The 15,219-nt window shown below is 41.2% G+C and overlaps 1 protein-coding gene across 8 annotated transcripts in view; it reads right to left on the bottom strand.

Annotated features, from left to right (window-relative positions):
* Positions 1-7,943: 7,943 nt before the first annotated feature.
* Positions 7,944-15,219, bottom strand: part of LOC144382630 (uncharacterized) — a 74,568-nt gene continuing 67,292 nt past the window's right edge. For all 8 annotated transcript variants that reach the window (XR_013449975.1, XR_013449974.1, XR_013449977.1 and 5 more), the window contains one exon: positions 7,944-13,993. The gene's annotated coding sequence lies outside the window, so the exon portion shown is untranslated. The remainder of the gene's footprint in view (positions 13,994-15,219) is intronic.

Below are 15,219 nucleotides of genomic sequence, written 5' to 3'. Positions count from 1 at the left end.
TTTTTTTTTTCTTTACTGAAAAAAAAATTCACAGACACACACAGTACACCCACAGACCCACACCCATACACCTCCAGAAGAATGCTTGAAACTTACAATGTATTGATTAATCTTAAATTAACTATAGGTAGTGAGCTTAGAGGACAAGTCTCCCAAACCACCTGTTCGTGGAGAACTTAAGGAAGCGTTTAGCTATAGTTTCATTTTTTTTTTTTTAAAGTTCTTTTTTTTTTTTTTTTTTAGATTTTATTTATTTATTTGACAGAGAGAGGGAGAGAGCGAGAGCAGGAACACAAGCAGGGGGAGCAGGAGAGGGAGAAGCAGGCTTCCTGCTGAGCAGGGAGCCCGATGCGGGACTCGATCCCAGGACCCTGGGATGACCTGAGCCGAAGGCAGACGCTTAACAACTGAGCCACCCAGGCGCCCCTATAGTTTCATTTTATTTGTAAGCTTATTCACACTCTGTTCTCTTCAACATTCATCTTTTAAACCATCATGTTGGGTACTTATATCCGGTTTTTGCATTTAGCATTTCCCATTGTCTTAAATTCCTAAATCTTCAAAGCATTTTGAATTCTCAGATTCCTTTGGACTCATATTCTGTTCATCTTGAAAACTTGGATTCATTTCAAATGAGTTTGGTGTTTTGATGTTCTGGTCATAATAAGCTTGGCCAAAGACATGGGCTGTTGGGGATATGGCATGCCTGGTTTGCTCATTCAGCACACCAGAATGTCACTTAAATTTTTCAGGCAGGGTTCAGTTGTTTGCAGTATGCAATAATGATAATGCCTGGGATGCTTGTAGACTCAATTTTGCAATGATAAGGGGAAAAAAGGCAAAATGATGAAGGACCAACCCACACCATGGAAAGACAACAAAAGACATTTGGTAAACTATAACCGTATCCCACCATGGATAAATAATACACTGTGGGAACTGCTTTGAAATATATTAATGACAACCCTCAGCTAGTTGTGGATAAGGGAAATGTTTCTGCTTCATCATGTCCCTGGTGTGAAGAAATTCCTGTATCCTATTTTCCAGTGCTCACAGGTCCTGGGTTGCCTGTTTCCTGTAACAAATCTATATACTATCCACTGCAGGTAACTATTTGTTTCTGTCTGTCAAATTTTTGAAGTTCCAATTTTGAATAAAATGGCCCAAATCAACCTCAGGCTTTGTTATGGACTGAATGCTTTTGCCTTCCCCCCACCCCATATCCTCCTTAAATTATATGTTCAAGTCTTAACCTTCAGTGTGATGCTGTAAGGTGGAGCTTCTGTGAGGTAATTAGGTTCAGATGATGTCATGAAGGTGGTGCCTTCATGATGGGATTAGTGTTATTAATTAATTATTGTCTTGGGATGGCTTCTCATGCTGTTTACATAAATCTGAATTTTCCTATAATTGGACTGCCTCTCTCTATTTTGTCCAGCTACCTTTTTTTTCCCTTATGCTTTGGAAGGAATGATTTCTAGGTTGATCGGAAGTGGAAGGACTTCCTTGGGTTTTGTTTCCTTAGATGTAAAGTGAAGTTGTAGGTCTCTGATCTCTTGGTCTTGCTTTAATGTTCCTCAGTTTTCAATGAGGTCATGTAATCATTCTCTTTGGTTCTGATTCAATAGTAATTTGGTCCTTATTCCTGTTACCCTCTCAGAAGCAAGCTCCTGGTGAGCCAGGTGGAAGCTCTGTGACAGGTCATCATGGTATCAATAGTGACCCTGATGCCATCTCTCACAGTACAGCTGATTTTGATTCGGCCCTGGGCTGCTGATGAGGAGTGAGATGCTGGCCTCTGATCCTGCAGGATCCCAGTGTTTGTTTTCTATGCACACTCTGGAGCTCCACCCTTTATCTCTGCACCAGACCTCGTTTGGCTCCTCAAAGGATTCCAGCACACTACTCCCATCCTGCTCCTGGGGTAAGTAAATGGATTTTCTGGGGGGCAGGGAGTGCCTATTAATTTTCTAACAAAGAGACTTTGGAAATGTGGTTTTTAATAGTCTACTTGCAAATTAATGCCCTTACCTTGATTCGCTGTAAGTTGGCCACAGTATGTCATTACTTTTCCTCCAATTGCTGTGACTCAAGTGCCAAAAAATGTATGCATTTCCTCATGTAAAACAGGAGGAGTTTAAGACATGATGCGAGTCACCCAAGAGCACACAGGAAGTCCGCACCTGCTGCTCCTTGAAGCAGCCAGCATCTCAGAGAAACTAAGTACATTTGTTGAGCTCCATACTGGATGCTCTCATGAATGTCAGGCTCTTTGGGATGGAGAGGAAATAAGAGTCTGTGACAGACATAGAGTTAAGGATATAATTCTCATATGTGGAAATCAGCCAGCTAATAACACACCACTTGTTAACGAGTGCTGAAAGTTATGGTACTTAAAAATAAGTTTTTAAAAAGGGAAGTGATTCACCAGTCAAGAAAGCTTCATGGAGGAGGTTCTGTGCCACAGTGGAAAGGATACAAGCCTTGGGATCAGATGATAGAATTATGATTCTCTGTTATTACTGATTAATTCAAGGAACCTAGGCAAGTTATTTAAAGTCTTTGAGCTCAGATCCTTTAATATTCAAAATGTAGCAAATAATATCTACCTGTCAAGGTTGTGAGAATTAAATCTGACAATTAATGTAAAGTATGCTCCATGGATGTGAATTGAACTTGAGGAGGTAGTATCAGAAGCAGGCTGAAAATACAGACTGATGGGAAGTTAGAGATTGCCCTGTGACTGGTCCCATATGAGCAATTATTAGTGATTTCACTTTTGTCTAACTTAGTATTTCCCTAAGTATGGTCCATGGACCACCAGCATCAGAATCCCCTGAGAGTGCTTGTAAAAAATAGACACAGGGGCGCCTGGGTGTCTCAGTTGGCTAAGCGTCTGCCTTCAGCTCAGGTCATGATCCCAGGGTCCTGGGATTGAGCCCCACATCGGGCTCTGTGCAGGGAGCGTGCTTCTCCCTCTCCCTCTGCCTGCTGCTTCCCCTGCTTGTGCTCTCTCTCTGTCAAATAAATAAGTAAAATCTAAAAAAAAATGCATTAAAAAAATAGACACAGATGGGGTGCCTGGGTGGCTCAGTTGTGACTCTTGGTTTCAGCTCGGGCCATGCTCTCAGAGTCGTGAGATCAAGACCCAAATTGGGCTCTGCACTGGGTACAGAGTCAGCGTGTCCTTCTCCCTCCCACTCTGCCCCTCCCCCGGCTTGAGAGTGCATGCCCTTGATCTCAAATAAATAAATAAAATCTTTTAAAAAAAATAGACACAGATACAAATACAAACCCAGACCTGCCGAATCTGCTTGTTTAACAAGCACCACAGGTGGTGCTGACGTGAGTCATCTGGATACAGCCCAGCTGAATGGCTTCCAGAATGGGCTAACTAGCCAATTCCCGCTTTAGCAGAAGGTAAATCAGTGGACCTACATTATTTGTATAGGGTCTTGGGCCACTCCTGATTAATCAGAAAGTTGTACTTACCTCCTCGTATCCTACCCCATGTTCTTCTGAATATAACCCAAGAACTTTCAATGTTACCTGCCTCAAGCAGAAGCAATGATGCCCAACTTTAACCAACTTCCTCCTCCTCTTTGTCCACCTCGTTATCAAGCCTAAACTCTGAGGATCACCTTTGATTTTTCTTTTTCTTCACTCTCCTTCTAGAATCTCCTGCTGATTGTCACAATTTCATGAATGTTCTTTCTGTTCAGTGGCAATCAAATGCATCCTTTTCTACTGGTTTCCACTGTCATTGCCCTAGTTCACATTGGGAGTGCGATGTTTTCTTGTTTGTTTTAATATCTAAGCTATATTATTATTTCTTCATTTGCTACAATATTTTAGAAAACTATATTTAGAAAAAACACAGACCCCACCTTGTGACAGAATATGTAAATCATATCATGTCACTCCCATGCTTAAACCCCATTGCTAGAGTGATGATGCTCCTGTCCTTCATGTGGGAGGCCTTCCCTCATCTGTTCCTCATCTCTCTCTCTCACTCTGGTTCCTACTGCTCATGCTCAAATTCAGACCTGCCAAACTGCCCACAGAACCCTGTCGGCTGTGCAGCTTCTGATTTCCATGTCTTATATAAATGCTTCCTCCTCACCCTGCTCGTCCAACAATCAGTTCAAATGTCTCCATCTCTGTGAAGAATTTCCTATCTCTGCTTCTTCCCCTCCACTATTAAATACTTTCTTCATGAATTCAATAAATATTTACTGAGCACTCATATGGCAAACATTATTTTGGGTGTTAAGGATGCATAAGTACACAGAACAGATACAAAACCCTTTGCTATTGAAGCTTATATTCTATGGGGAATGGAGTGGAGTGGATGCTGAGAAGAGCAAAATAATGAATTGTATAGTGGCAAGTGCTCTATTGGATAAGAGAGCAGCAAAGGGGAATAGAGTACTGGGATAGGGTGGTCAGAAAGGGCTTCACTGAGAAGTTGACATTTGAGCAAAGACCTCAAAGAGGCAAGGGAATAAACCATACAGATACATTTAAGAGAAGGGGATTCCAGGGAACAGCAAGGTCTCACAAATGCAGAGAAGAGAGAGGTGACTAGTGTGGCTCAAGTAGTGAGAGCTGTAGGGGAGGCAGCCATGGGATCCAAATCTTGGTGGACTTGAGAGCCACTGAGGAATTTTGGCTTCTACTCTACGTGAAGGCTTTGGACAATTTTGTAGAGAGGAGTGACATGATCTGATTTAGCATTTTAACAGAATCACTTGCTGTAATTCAGACAGTAGACCACAGCTTGGGATGGAGGACAGAAAAGCAGGAAATCCCATGATAGCTCCATTGTGCACGTGTGTGCATGCATGTGTGCGCGTATATGATATAAAAATGGATACATATCTCTGCATTCATGTTTATGACACCCATTAAAACGATATGTTGATGAGTCTCTTTCCCTCTGAGTTCCTTAACTGTAGGTCATTCATCTTATGCACAACCCTGCGCACATTGTAGGTGTTAAGTGAATGGAAGAAAAAAGTGAGAGAGGGGAAGGAAAGCACGGAGGAAGACGGAGGAAAGGAAGAAGGATGGATGGAATAAAATGGAATGGAAAAGAGCAAAATGGAAGGAAATTGAGGTATTACAGTCTGATGGCCAAGAGTTTGTGCTCTGAAGCCAGAGTAGCTAGGTTTGAATCATGGTATAGTAGTCATGTAATAGCTGTGTGATGGGCGGCACATTATTTAACTCCGCTGTACCTTAGTTTTCTCATCTGTAAAATGAGAAAAATAATACTTCCTTCATAGGGGGATTATGAGGATGAAAATAACTGAATGTACCAAGCATTTAGAATAGTGCCTAGACTGTAATGTCTCAATAACTTCTCTTATCATCTGTGCTTAAGGATTTGATCTCAGAGGCAGCAAAGTACAGTAGAAAGAACATGGAATTTTCCATCAAATAAACTTGGTGTTGAATCTCCTCTTTGACATTTACTAGTTTAGGAGTCATGCTTACCCTTCCTGATTTTTTTCTTAAAAATTGTAAAAGTGGGAGGCAATAATTAAGAACCTACTGAGAAGGTTTGATGTGAATAGTAGGTGAGATAAAGCCCAACGTGAAGGTGCCCAACAAAGCCCAGCATGCTGCGGGGCTTCACATTCCTGAGACCTGTCATTGTTTCTTTGCTTATTCACCATTCGGTTCTGATATTTAGGAACACAATGAAAATTGCGGTAATGAATTTCCTTGTCTTGTCCACTTACAGCAATGATATCGATAGATATATTATTTTCCCACCTCAACAAGGAGGAACAAATGTGATATTATATTTTCTCATTTATATTCTCTAAGGTGCTTCTGTGTTTAACAATTTGTGTCTGAGGAATTCATGATGCAGCTGCAAGAAGAGATTAATTTAAGCCTATTCATCATTCTTGTTGCTGCTTCCATAGTCTAAGAAACCAGTCCCCAGACTATTCAAAAAGCTGACGCCTAGAAGTGTTCCCAGTGCTTACAACCTTGGCTTTTCATCAGGGTAGGAAGAGCTCTAGAACTTTCCAGTAAAGTGGTCACTCTTGAATTGGAAGAATACAGACATTGGCCTGGTTTGGGCGAGATTTGGGCATGAAAAGAATGGAAGAAAGATTAGAGAGAGGAAGGTGAAATCACCTTAAAATGGAAATGAGCATTGAGAGCAATTCTGAAAGGTGCTGGAAGGCATGGAGAAGTAGCTTGGGGGAGGGGACATGCCAGTGGGGAAGGAGACTCTGTGGAATGAATGCTATGGATTGCATATTTACAGGCGTCTCAGCATTCCTCACGTCATCTTGAGTCTCCGCATCTCTGCTCCCAGCCTCCTGCCACCTGCTAGCCACTGGGTGAGTGCTTTCCCCAGCCTCCTGCTGCTTTGGGCTCTGAGAAACTTCAGGCAGGGTGTTGAGTGATGAAGTTTTGAACAGAATACTGATATTATCTGAAAATAAAGAGACCCCACATTGTGGTTCTGGTTCTGTAAGAAACTAACATTGGGCTTGGAGCAAGTGGTTTCATCTCTTGGAACTCAGATTCCTTCTCTCTAGAGTGAGAAGGTTGGAGCCAAAGATGTTTAGCGTTCCCTCCAGATTGAAGCGTCCTTGTTTCTACTGTGCTTCACTATCCGTCTCTCCAAGCAAACTTCTGGATTTAAGACTTGTGACTGTTCCAACCTAATGGATGGTATTCCTTGTCTGGGGCCCTGAGCCTCCAAATTGGCTCCAGCCTCCTCTGGGAGGGAGAGTCCTATTTACACCAGATCGTCATTTCAAAAGTTCATTCACGGACAGGTTTCAATGGTCTTAAAACCAACAAACAAACAGGCAAAAACAAAACAAAAAACTCCCCAATGATCAAATTGCTATTTGTTTTCAACTATTGGCTGGAATGAAATCCACCAAATCTTACTTCTTATTTTGTACCCAGCTTAAGGCAGTGCTAGTGTGACATATTAAAATAGGCCTTTCAGATATTGGATATTTAAAAAAGAATAACATTTTTTTCTCTTATTTTTTTTTCTTCCAATAGAAATGTGGTTTTGATTCTTTTGGACATCATGCAAATGAAATTGAAAAATATTTTCTAAAAGCTGCTTTGGGACCAGGATAAGTAAGTATGATCGTCCAAAGTGAGGACCTTAATGGAAAATGTTTTGCAACCTTAACTACAGCAACCTGCAACCTGATCCTCTAAATCAGGCTGCAGGTTATAGAGATTCTCTGCCCAGCATGGTCATAGCTGTTAGCTTCTCACAGCCTCTGCACCGTTGGGACTCACAGCGTCCCTCTTTGTTTACAGGAGTTCCCTGTCTCTCGTCCCCCTCTCTCCCATCCATCCTCTCTATTATCCCAAGTCCTACCTGCCTACACCAGTAGACCCCCTTCCGGAGTGGAAAAGCCTTAGAGAATGATGAGGCAAGCATCACACATGCCCTGTGCTCAAAATCCTATGGTAACTCTACTAGATCACAAAGCCCAGAGTCCTTACCATGATGTTTAGGTTTCTACAGGATCAAGCACAAAGCTGACTTTTCAGATTGTCTTGTAGTTCCCCTCCAAGAGCCTTCACTCCCAACCATACAGAAAATTCTTAAGGCTGAAACCTACCAAACACCATCTTGTATGTTCACTTTTTCCTTACCAGAGCCTAGAATATTTTTCTCCACCTGTATCTAGTTTACCTCTTCATCAAAACTTAGCTCAAATCCTTCCTTTTCCAAAAAGCTTTCTTGATGGCCACAGACAAAATGATTATTCCTTGTTCTCCATTTCCAAACCACATTGCTCTTATTTCAACATGTCTTAGAATTGCTTTTACCCATTTTTTCTTTACTCAAAAGTCAGTAAACTCCCCACAATAAGGGTGAGAGTATTCTTTGAGCATTTCCACAACCCACAGGACTTAGCACAATGTCTAGATCACAGTAGAAAGTTGAAAGATATTTATTGAAATTTAAGGCTATTCCTTAATTCCAACTTACTCCATTGCATGACACCCACATTAAAAAAGCACAAGAAGGAGAAGGAATAACAAACAGAGATTAGCATTGTTCCTCTTGGGAATGCTTGGAACTGACTGAGCCAATTTCTGGGGAGGGGCACGAAGGAGAAGGCTCTTCATTAGGTGGGGCTATCAGAGAGGTGGGTGGTTTTGGCAGGTGGTCTCAAAGGCAGGGAAAGGAAAAGGTGGGTGTTGATGGAGCAACATGGCATGGTAAGGTTGAGAGGGATATCTTGAGGGGTTCTGGTACTGTGTGAGCTTCCTAAAAGGAGTCCCAGACACACAGTGAAGCTTTGCAGGCAAACAGTGACAGAGGACAATCTTTGCCGATTATGGCAGCAGAGAAGAGATTAAAGACAAAGTCAAGCCTCAGACAAGTTGGAGTGGAGGGAAATTCTAGAAAAAGAAAATTCTAGAAATTCGGAGTTTGGAAAGGAAAAGCAAGTCAGAGCCTCACAAACCAGGCTGAACCCATACCATTCGGAAGGAGTGGCTGATTTAGTGGTCATGCTCATGACTCACATTTGTCATGGCCAACATGGTGGCCAACATGCGCTCAAATGCCCAAGTGGGACAGAGCTTCATGGGATAGGCCTCAGTGATCAGAGCTGGAAACCAGAGGGAGGAGGGACTGGTAGTAGTGATCAACTCTGGCTCTTTCCAAGGTGAATTATAGGCTTAAATTTCAACCTATCGGTTTTAAATTGTCTTCTGGGAACTGCCTGAAACTACTGTGGTAATAATAGAAAGTTTTCTGTTAAAAAATAAAACAAAACCAAAATAAACTAGGAAAATCTCAAGGATTGTGTTAAAATTTAGACAAAACTTTCTGCTTCATACTCCTCACTGCTCTATAGAAAAGAAAGAAGTAAAGGATAGCTTTTCTGTGAAGTTTTGGCCCATGTTGTATCTGCTTATCCCTAAGCCTTTTACTTTTCTCTTATTGTAAATGACCTGACATGTCCTGTAGTGCAGCTACTTAGCTTAGCTGAAGGGACAAGTAGATTTGCATCCTGGCTCTGTCCATTATCTGTGGATCTGTGTAAATGTCTTAATTACCACAAGACTAACTTTCCTTATCTGATACATGTGGACAATAGTCAACTCATAAGATTGCTGTGAAGACTAAAAAAATAAAGGGTTTACTTGCTGATATTGAGACAATTAGTGATAAAGGCTCTATACAGTCCTGCTTTTAAGTACCCGATGCAAATAAGCACTTGACTAGAGAACCTATTTATTTATTTATTTACTTACTTACTTAAAGATTTTATTCATTTATTTGAGAGAGAGAGAGCACGAGCAGGGGGAGTGGCAGGCAGAGGGAGAGGGAGAAGCAGACTCCCCTCTGAGCAGGGACCCCAACATGGGGCTGGATCCTAGGATCCTGGGATCATGACCTGAGAGAAGGCAGATGCTTAACTGACTGAGCCACCCAGGTGTCCCTAGAGGACCCTTTTAAAATAACACCATTTAATACTTTGCACTACCAAAGTCTAGTGCTCAAATTTTATGTAATATAATTATTATCTTGCCAGCTTCCTGGGCCCCACTTTCTACAACAGTGAAATGCAGTTATAAAGCCTATGAGGCTTCTAGAAGGTTAAAACCAGTCCTTATAATTACTTCCTAATTCTAAGTTTTAGTAATTTCCCTTGTCTAGCCAATGGCTTTAAAAAATAAATTTCTGCATACAGAAAGGAATACATGGTCATTATAGGCAACGTAGGAATACAGAAAAGTAGAGGCACCTGGCTGGCTCAGTCAGAAGAGCTTGTGATTCTTGATCTCAGGATGGTGAGCTTGAGCCCCATGAGGGGTGTAGAGATTACTTAAATAAAGAAAACTTTTAAAAAAAGGAAATACAGAAAAAAGTAAAAGTAAAAAAGAATATGATAAAAATATTTCATGTTAATATTTTGGCATGCTTTTTACTATTCTTTTTTTTCTTAACTATTCTTTTTATATTCTTATATCCTGCTTTCCCCATTTCCTTAAAAATTTTTTCTACAGTATGACAGTCAATGGATGAAAATACTGTATCATAAGAATAGATCATCATTTAATTAATCATTACTTTGCACATTTGGAGCAATTTTTCATCTTTATAAATGAAATCCAGATGTTAACTGAGGGAATTTAAGTAAGATTTTCTTAACTTTCTCTCCCTAATTTCACACCTTGTGGAAGTGAAAAGCCCTAGTGTCAGACAAATTTCCAGGGACATCGCATCCTCATAGCAGGCCAGCTTTGGCTCTCTGCTCTTCCTGATACCAAGCTAGTTTAATTTCTGGATAGTTTTGTCCCCCTCTTCCTATGCATGCCTGCCCCTCCCCAAGCTTACTCTGGCACGGAGCATAGACAGGACAAAGCCCTTCACACTTTTCTGGTGTGTGATAGCAGATCTAGGAGAGCTATGCTGGATCCTTTTCAGTGCTCTTCCAGAGATGGAATTCAGATTGGGACTGATTTCAAATCCATTTGTTTGCCAAATTGTATTTTCTGAACACAACACCACGGGGAGATGAAGTGGCCACATGAGGCCTCAGTCTCTCGGAATTACGTGTCAGATGACTCGTGTGAGTGAAGCTGTTTGGCCAAAGGCCATGCACCTTTTTAAGTGTATAGAAACATTTTGCCAGGTTCCTTTCCAGAAATGTAATGTGAATTTAGACTCTCACCAGCGGGGTGTGGAAATGACCGTCACACAGCCAGGGACCTTTCAAGCAGCTGACGCTCCTAGTGCTTATGTTTCTACACTTGGCCCCATGGAGCTGTCCCTACTGTCACAAACAGGACCCATATCTTTTAGCCTCGCACACCCACTGCACGAGGGCCATCCCACTATTCGAGAACTAATCACAGGGCATAAGAATGTCTTGTGTATGTGTCTGGCATCTTCTATAAACTGCTCTGTCATGATTAGGGTTGAATCTTGCTCTCCTCTGTGACTTGAGCACTAAAACCAGTGACAGGTCTCTGATGCTGGGCAGATGTTCAGTGCACATGGCTGCCAGAGGTAGAGACCAGGCTGATGAGTGAAATCAACTGCATCTGAGCCATCAGGGGTCTCCAACTGATGTAGGCTCCTTCATGGCATGCTTGTCCTTGGCCTGATGAGTCCCAGCTAGCATTCTCCCCTGACTGCCTGTGATATTCAAGCCCCAGTTGGTTGGCTTCCTACCATACCCTCACACCCACACATGCTGCTTCCTTCACTTGGAGTGTCCTTCCTCCCATTTTCCACCTAGAAATTTCCTTCTCATCCCTCAAGGCTCAATTCAGAGTTCAGCCTCATGTTACCTGCCCTAACATCTCCCAGGAAGAATTAGCCTCTTTTTTTAAGGTCCAAGAACTCGTTATCTATAGCTCTTAGAGTATTTCCATATTACATTGAATTTATCAATTTAGTTGCCTTTCTCTTGCCATAGACCAGTGTTTTTCAAATTACAGGTCACAACCCATTAGTGTCTTGAAATAATGTTAGTTGGGGCATATAATGTGTAAAAAACAAGCAAACAAACAATTGAGATAGAATAGACTAGAACAGGAATAGAGTACAGTTGTGTGGAGAAGAACAGATAGAAAAAAACGGAGTGCATTGAATATTTACCATAGTTTAAGTGTTGTCTGATGAAATTTGAGTGTGTTGTATGTGTATTCTCATTTGTGTGGTGTACAGGGTTGTGATGTAAAAGGTATTTCTTACTTTGGGTTGTGGTTCAACTGCTTAAAACCCACCCCTCTAACTGTGAGTTTTGAGGGTAGGGACTCTGCCTTATTTATCTTTGTATTCCCAGATCCTTGACTGGAATCTAGTTTTAGTACACAACGAGCAAACCAAAATTTTAACGTACAATGGATGAACGCACAAGTGAATGAATATACATAATCGCCTTTACACCAGAAGGAAGTTTCTCTGTTAAGAGCAAAATATCAATGAGATAAAGCCTTGAGGCTATATTTGGTGAGGCTTTAGTGAATAAAATGGCGCTAACGATCCAGTCCCTTTAGTAAAACATCTGTCTCCAAACACACAACTGATGCCATCAGCAATTCTATTGAATAACTGACAACTTCATTTTTAAAGTTCAAGCCTTCCTATTGGTATTTTGAAAATCCATTAAAATGATATGTGAGAGTCTTCAACCCTGGCCCTAGAAGGCAGTTCACTTAGGCAAGCTGGTTCTGACCCTGCTTGGTTCAAATCCTGGTCTTGCTACGTATTAACTTTCTTAAGTCTGTGTTATTTCATATCTAAAATGACGGATGGGTCACCTGGGTGGCTCAGTCAGTTGAGTCAGTCGGACTCTTGATTTTGGCTCAGATCATGATCTCAGGCTCATGGGATCGAGCCCCACACATCAGGCTCTGCCCTGGGTGTGGAGCCTGCTTGGGATTCTCTCTCTCACTCCCTCTGCCCTTCCCCGCCCCCCTCACATGTGCTTTCTGTCTCTCTCAAAAGTAAAATTAAATTAAATAAATTAAATTAAATATTAAATTAAATTAAATTTTAAAAAGACAAAGTAGCTACACCACCAGCCCTAAATGCTTACTTTAATTGTAGCTGCTATGAGCATGCATCAGCTGTGGGCTGTTGGTGTTGTTAATTCCGTGTTAGCTATTGGTGCATCATTGGAGTTATTGGTGGCAGAGGCTGCTGATTGCCCACCTGATAGCAGATCTTTCCTTTGTCCTTATTCACAGAATTGCATTTTTATCTGGGGCAGCCCTATAAGCAACTAGAACATTAGACCCTCAGTTTCTTTGAAAGTATGTCATCTTTTGGGGGAACTTCAGGAATATTCTTCAAGGGAGGATATTCTTCGGACCTTCCCTTTCCCCTTTCCCTCCACCTTCATTCATTCTGCCTGGAATTTAGATATGGCAGCTGTAGCTGAAGCCACCAGCATGAGGCGACTCAAGGCAGCCCTGAACGTGAAGGCCATGGGCTAACTAACGATGGCAGATCAGAACTATGGAAGGAACTTGAGTGTCTTGGACTCAGCTATGGACCACCATCTCCAAAGTTCTCTTATAGGAGAACACATTTTAACTCTATCTTATTTAAGCCACTGTTTGATTCACATGGTTCCAGGGAGATGGAATTACCATCTTCCTTCCACAGATGCGGAAGATGCAGCTGAGGGACTGAATATCATGAACAAGGACAGCCGATGAGCAGATCAAAGCCAGGTCTGCCTGGTCCTAAAGGTTCTCCTCTTCCCGGTAAGTATTGTACATGTCTTAAGGCACACACATAGTTAATTTTCTTAGTCAACAGATATCATTGAAAATATGGGGAATAACAATTATTTTTCTATTATAACCAGCACAAATGAATTAAAGGATAGAATTAAAAATTCATAGGGATATTAAGAAAACATGACACTTCAAATTCAGTTTATAAGGAGGTGCATCTTCTTTGACCACTGATGTTAGGGATTCTTCAGAAACAAAGTCTGAGAAACTATTGCCTTCTGAGAAACAGAGGTGGTCCTCTTGCTCCCCAAGGTCCTTTGCAAAGCAGTCAGCCTCTCATGGTGGGTGGGACAATCCCCATGTATAGTTTGCTGCTATATTCATCAACCATGATTCACTTAACCTCTGCTTCTAGCATCATCCATCCTCTTTTCTCCTTTCTGGAGAATTTGTCCCCTCCTGTCCATTTACTCTTACTGGCAATAGAAGTACCTTGAGCTCAGCCTTGGAAATGCAGCTTCTGAAAAGCCTCTGTTTTACAAGATAATGGGAGCTGATGTTGTCATCATAAGAAAAAACACCATGCACTTCATCACTAATGATGCTGCAATCTTCTGGAGTCTTCTCAGCCCCCACCTTCCCTCCTGGACAGTGAGAAGGTCATCAAAGCCTGCATTGGAAACTTCACTGTGCTTCGGAAAAAAGCCTCGTTTCTGCTCAGGGGCAGCATGGTGTGGGAGACAGAGTCTGTCTGTCCTGTTATCGATTGTGTCACCTAAAAGGAAAAGACTTTTTAAAACTAATTTTACAAAGTATATGCATGTATATAATATTAATTAAGAAGTATTATAGGAGTAATACATACGCTCATTGTACAAAAATGTGACAAGTAAAAGCTACTCTTTCCCTCAAGGCTATTTATACTTGCTAGAAACATACACTTTCAGATCTTTTTATTATTCATGAATTCACAGATATATAAATGTGTACATGAGTGCCTCAGCAGGGGGTCTATTATACATACAATTCTTTTTTCTGGCCCATTTAACAATACATTCTGGGCATCCTTCCAAATCAGTGCAGATAATTTGCCTTTCCCTTTTAGTAACTTCATGGTATCCCATTGTTTGGATATACCATAAATTATGAACTTATTTCCCATTGATGGAAACTGTGATTTTTCAGTTTTTATATTTAAAAATTTTTTATTTTATTTTATTTTATTTTTTCTTTAGAGAGAGAGAGTGTGTGCAAGCTGGTGGGAGGAGGGGCAGAGGGAGAGGGAGAGAGAGAATCTTAAGTTTCACACCCAGCTTGGAGCCCGATGCAGGACTCCATCTCGAGACCCTGAGACCATGACCTGAGCTGAAACCAAGAGTCAGATGCTCAACCAACTGAGCCACCAGGTGCCCTTCAGTTTGTTTTAAATTAACAAAGATATTTGCCTCATACTTGACAAAGTCACGTTGTCTTTGACAAACAACCAAAGAAAAAGACAACCCCAAAGAAAAGGATATAACATGTAGTCAAAAGAAAAAGGACACTATGTGTCCAATACACATTTTTACAAGTTACTAAACCTCTATAAATTAAAGCACCCTTGATGGGATGTCCTTTTTACCCATCGAATTGGAAAAAAAAATTAAAGTATACAATTAACGGTATTGCCAAACTGTGGGGAAAACTGACATTCATTGTTGAGGAGAATTAATTTTATGCAACTCTTTTTGGAGGGCAACTTGGCAGAATCTATCAAAATTTTAAATGGCCATAGTTTTTGACCCCCGATTCCACTCTCAGGTGCTCTTGCTCAGGTGAACAGAAATGTATATACAATGATGCATGTTGCAGTTTATGATTGGGAAAGTTATCTAAGAAATGTGAATTGCTATTGTCCCATCTGTAAGAGGGGAATAATAATACCAATAATAATGCTTACAAAGCCTGTTTTTGTGAAAGTTAGAGACAGTGCACTTAAATGTCCTGGGAGGGTGCCTGAGC

This window comes from Halichoerus grypus, chromosome 7 (genome assembly GCF_964656455.1).
Source record: "Halichoerus grypus chromosome 7, mHalGry1.hap1.1, whole genome shotgun sequence".
NCBI lineage: Eukaryota > Metazoa > Chordata > Mammalia > Carnivora > Phocidae > Halichoerus > Halichoerus grypus.
The sequence above is the reverse complement of the archived record's forward strand: the minus strand, read 5'-3'. Positions and strand labels throughout refer to the sequence as shown.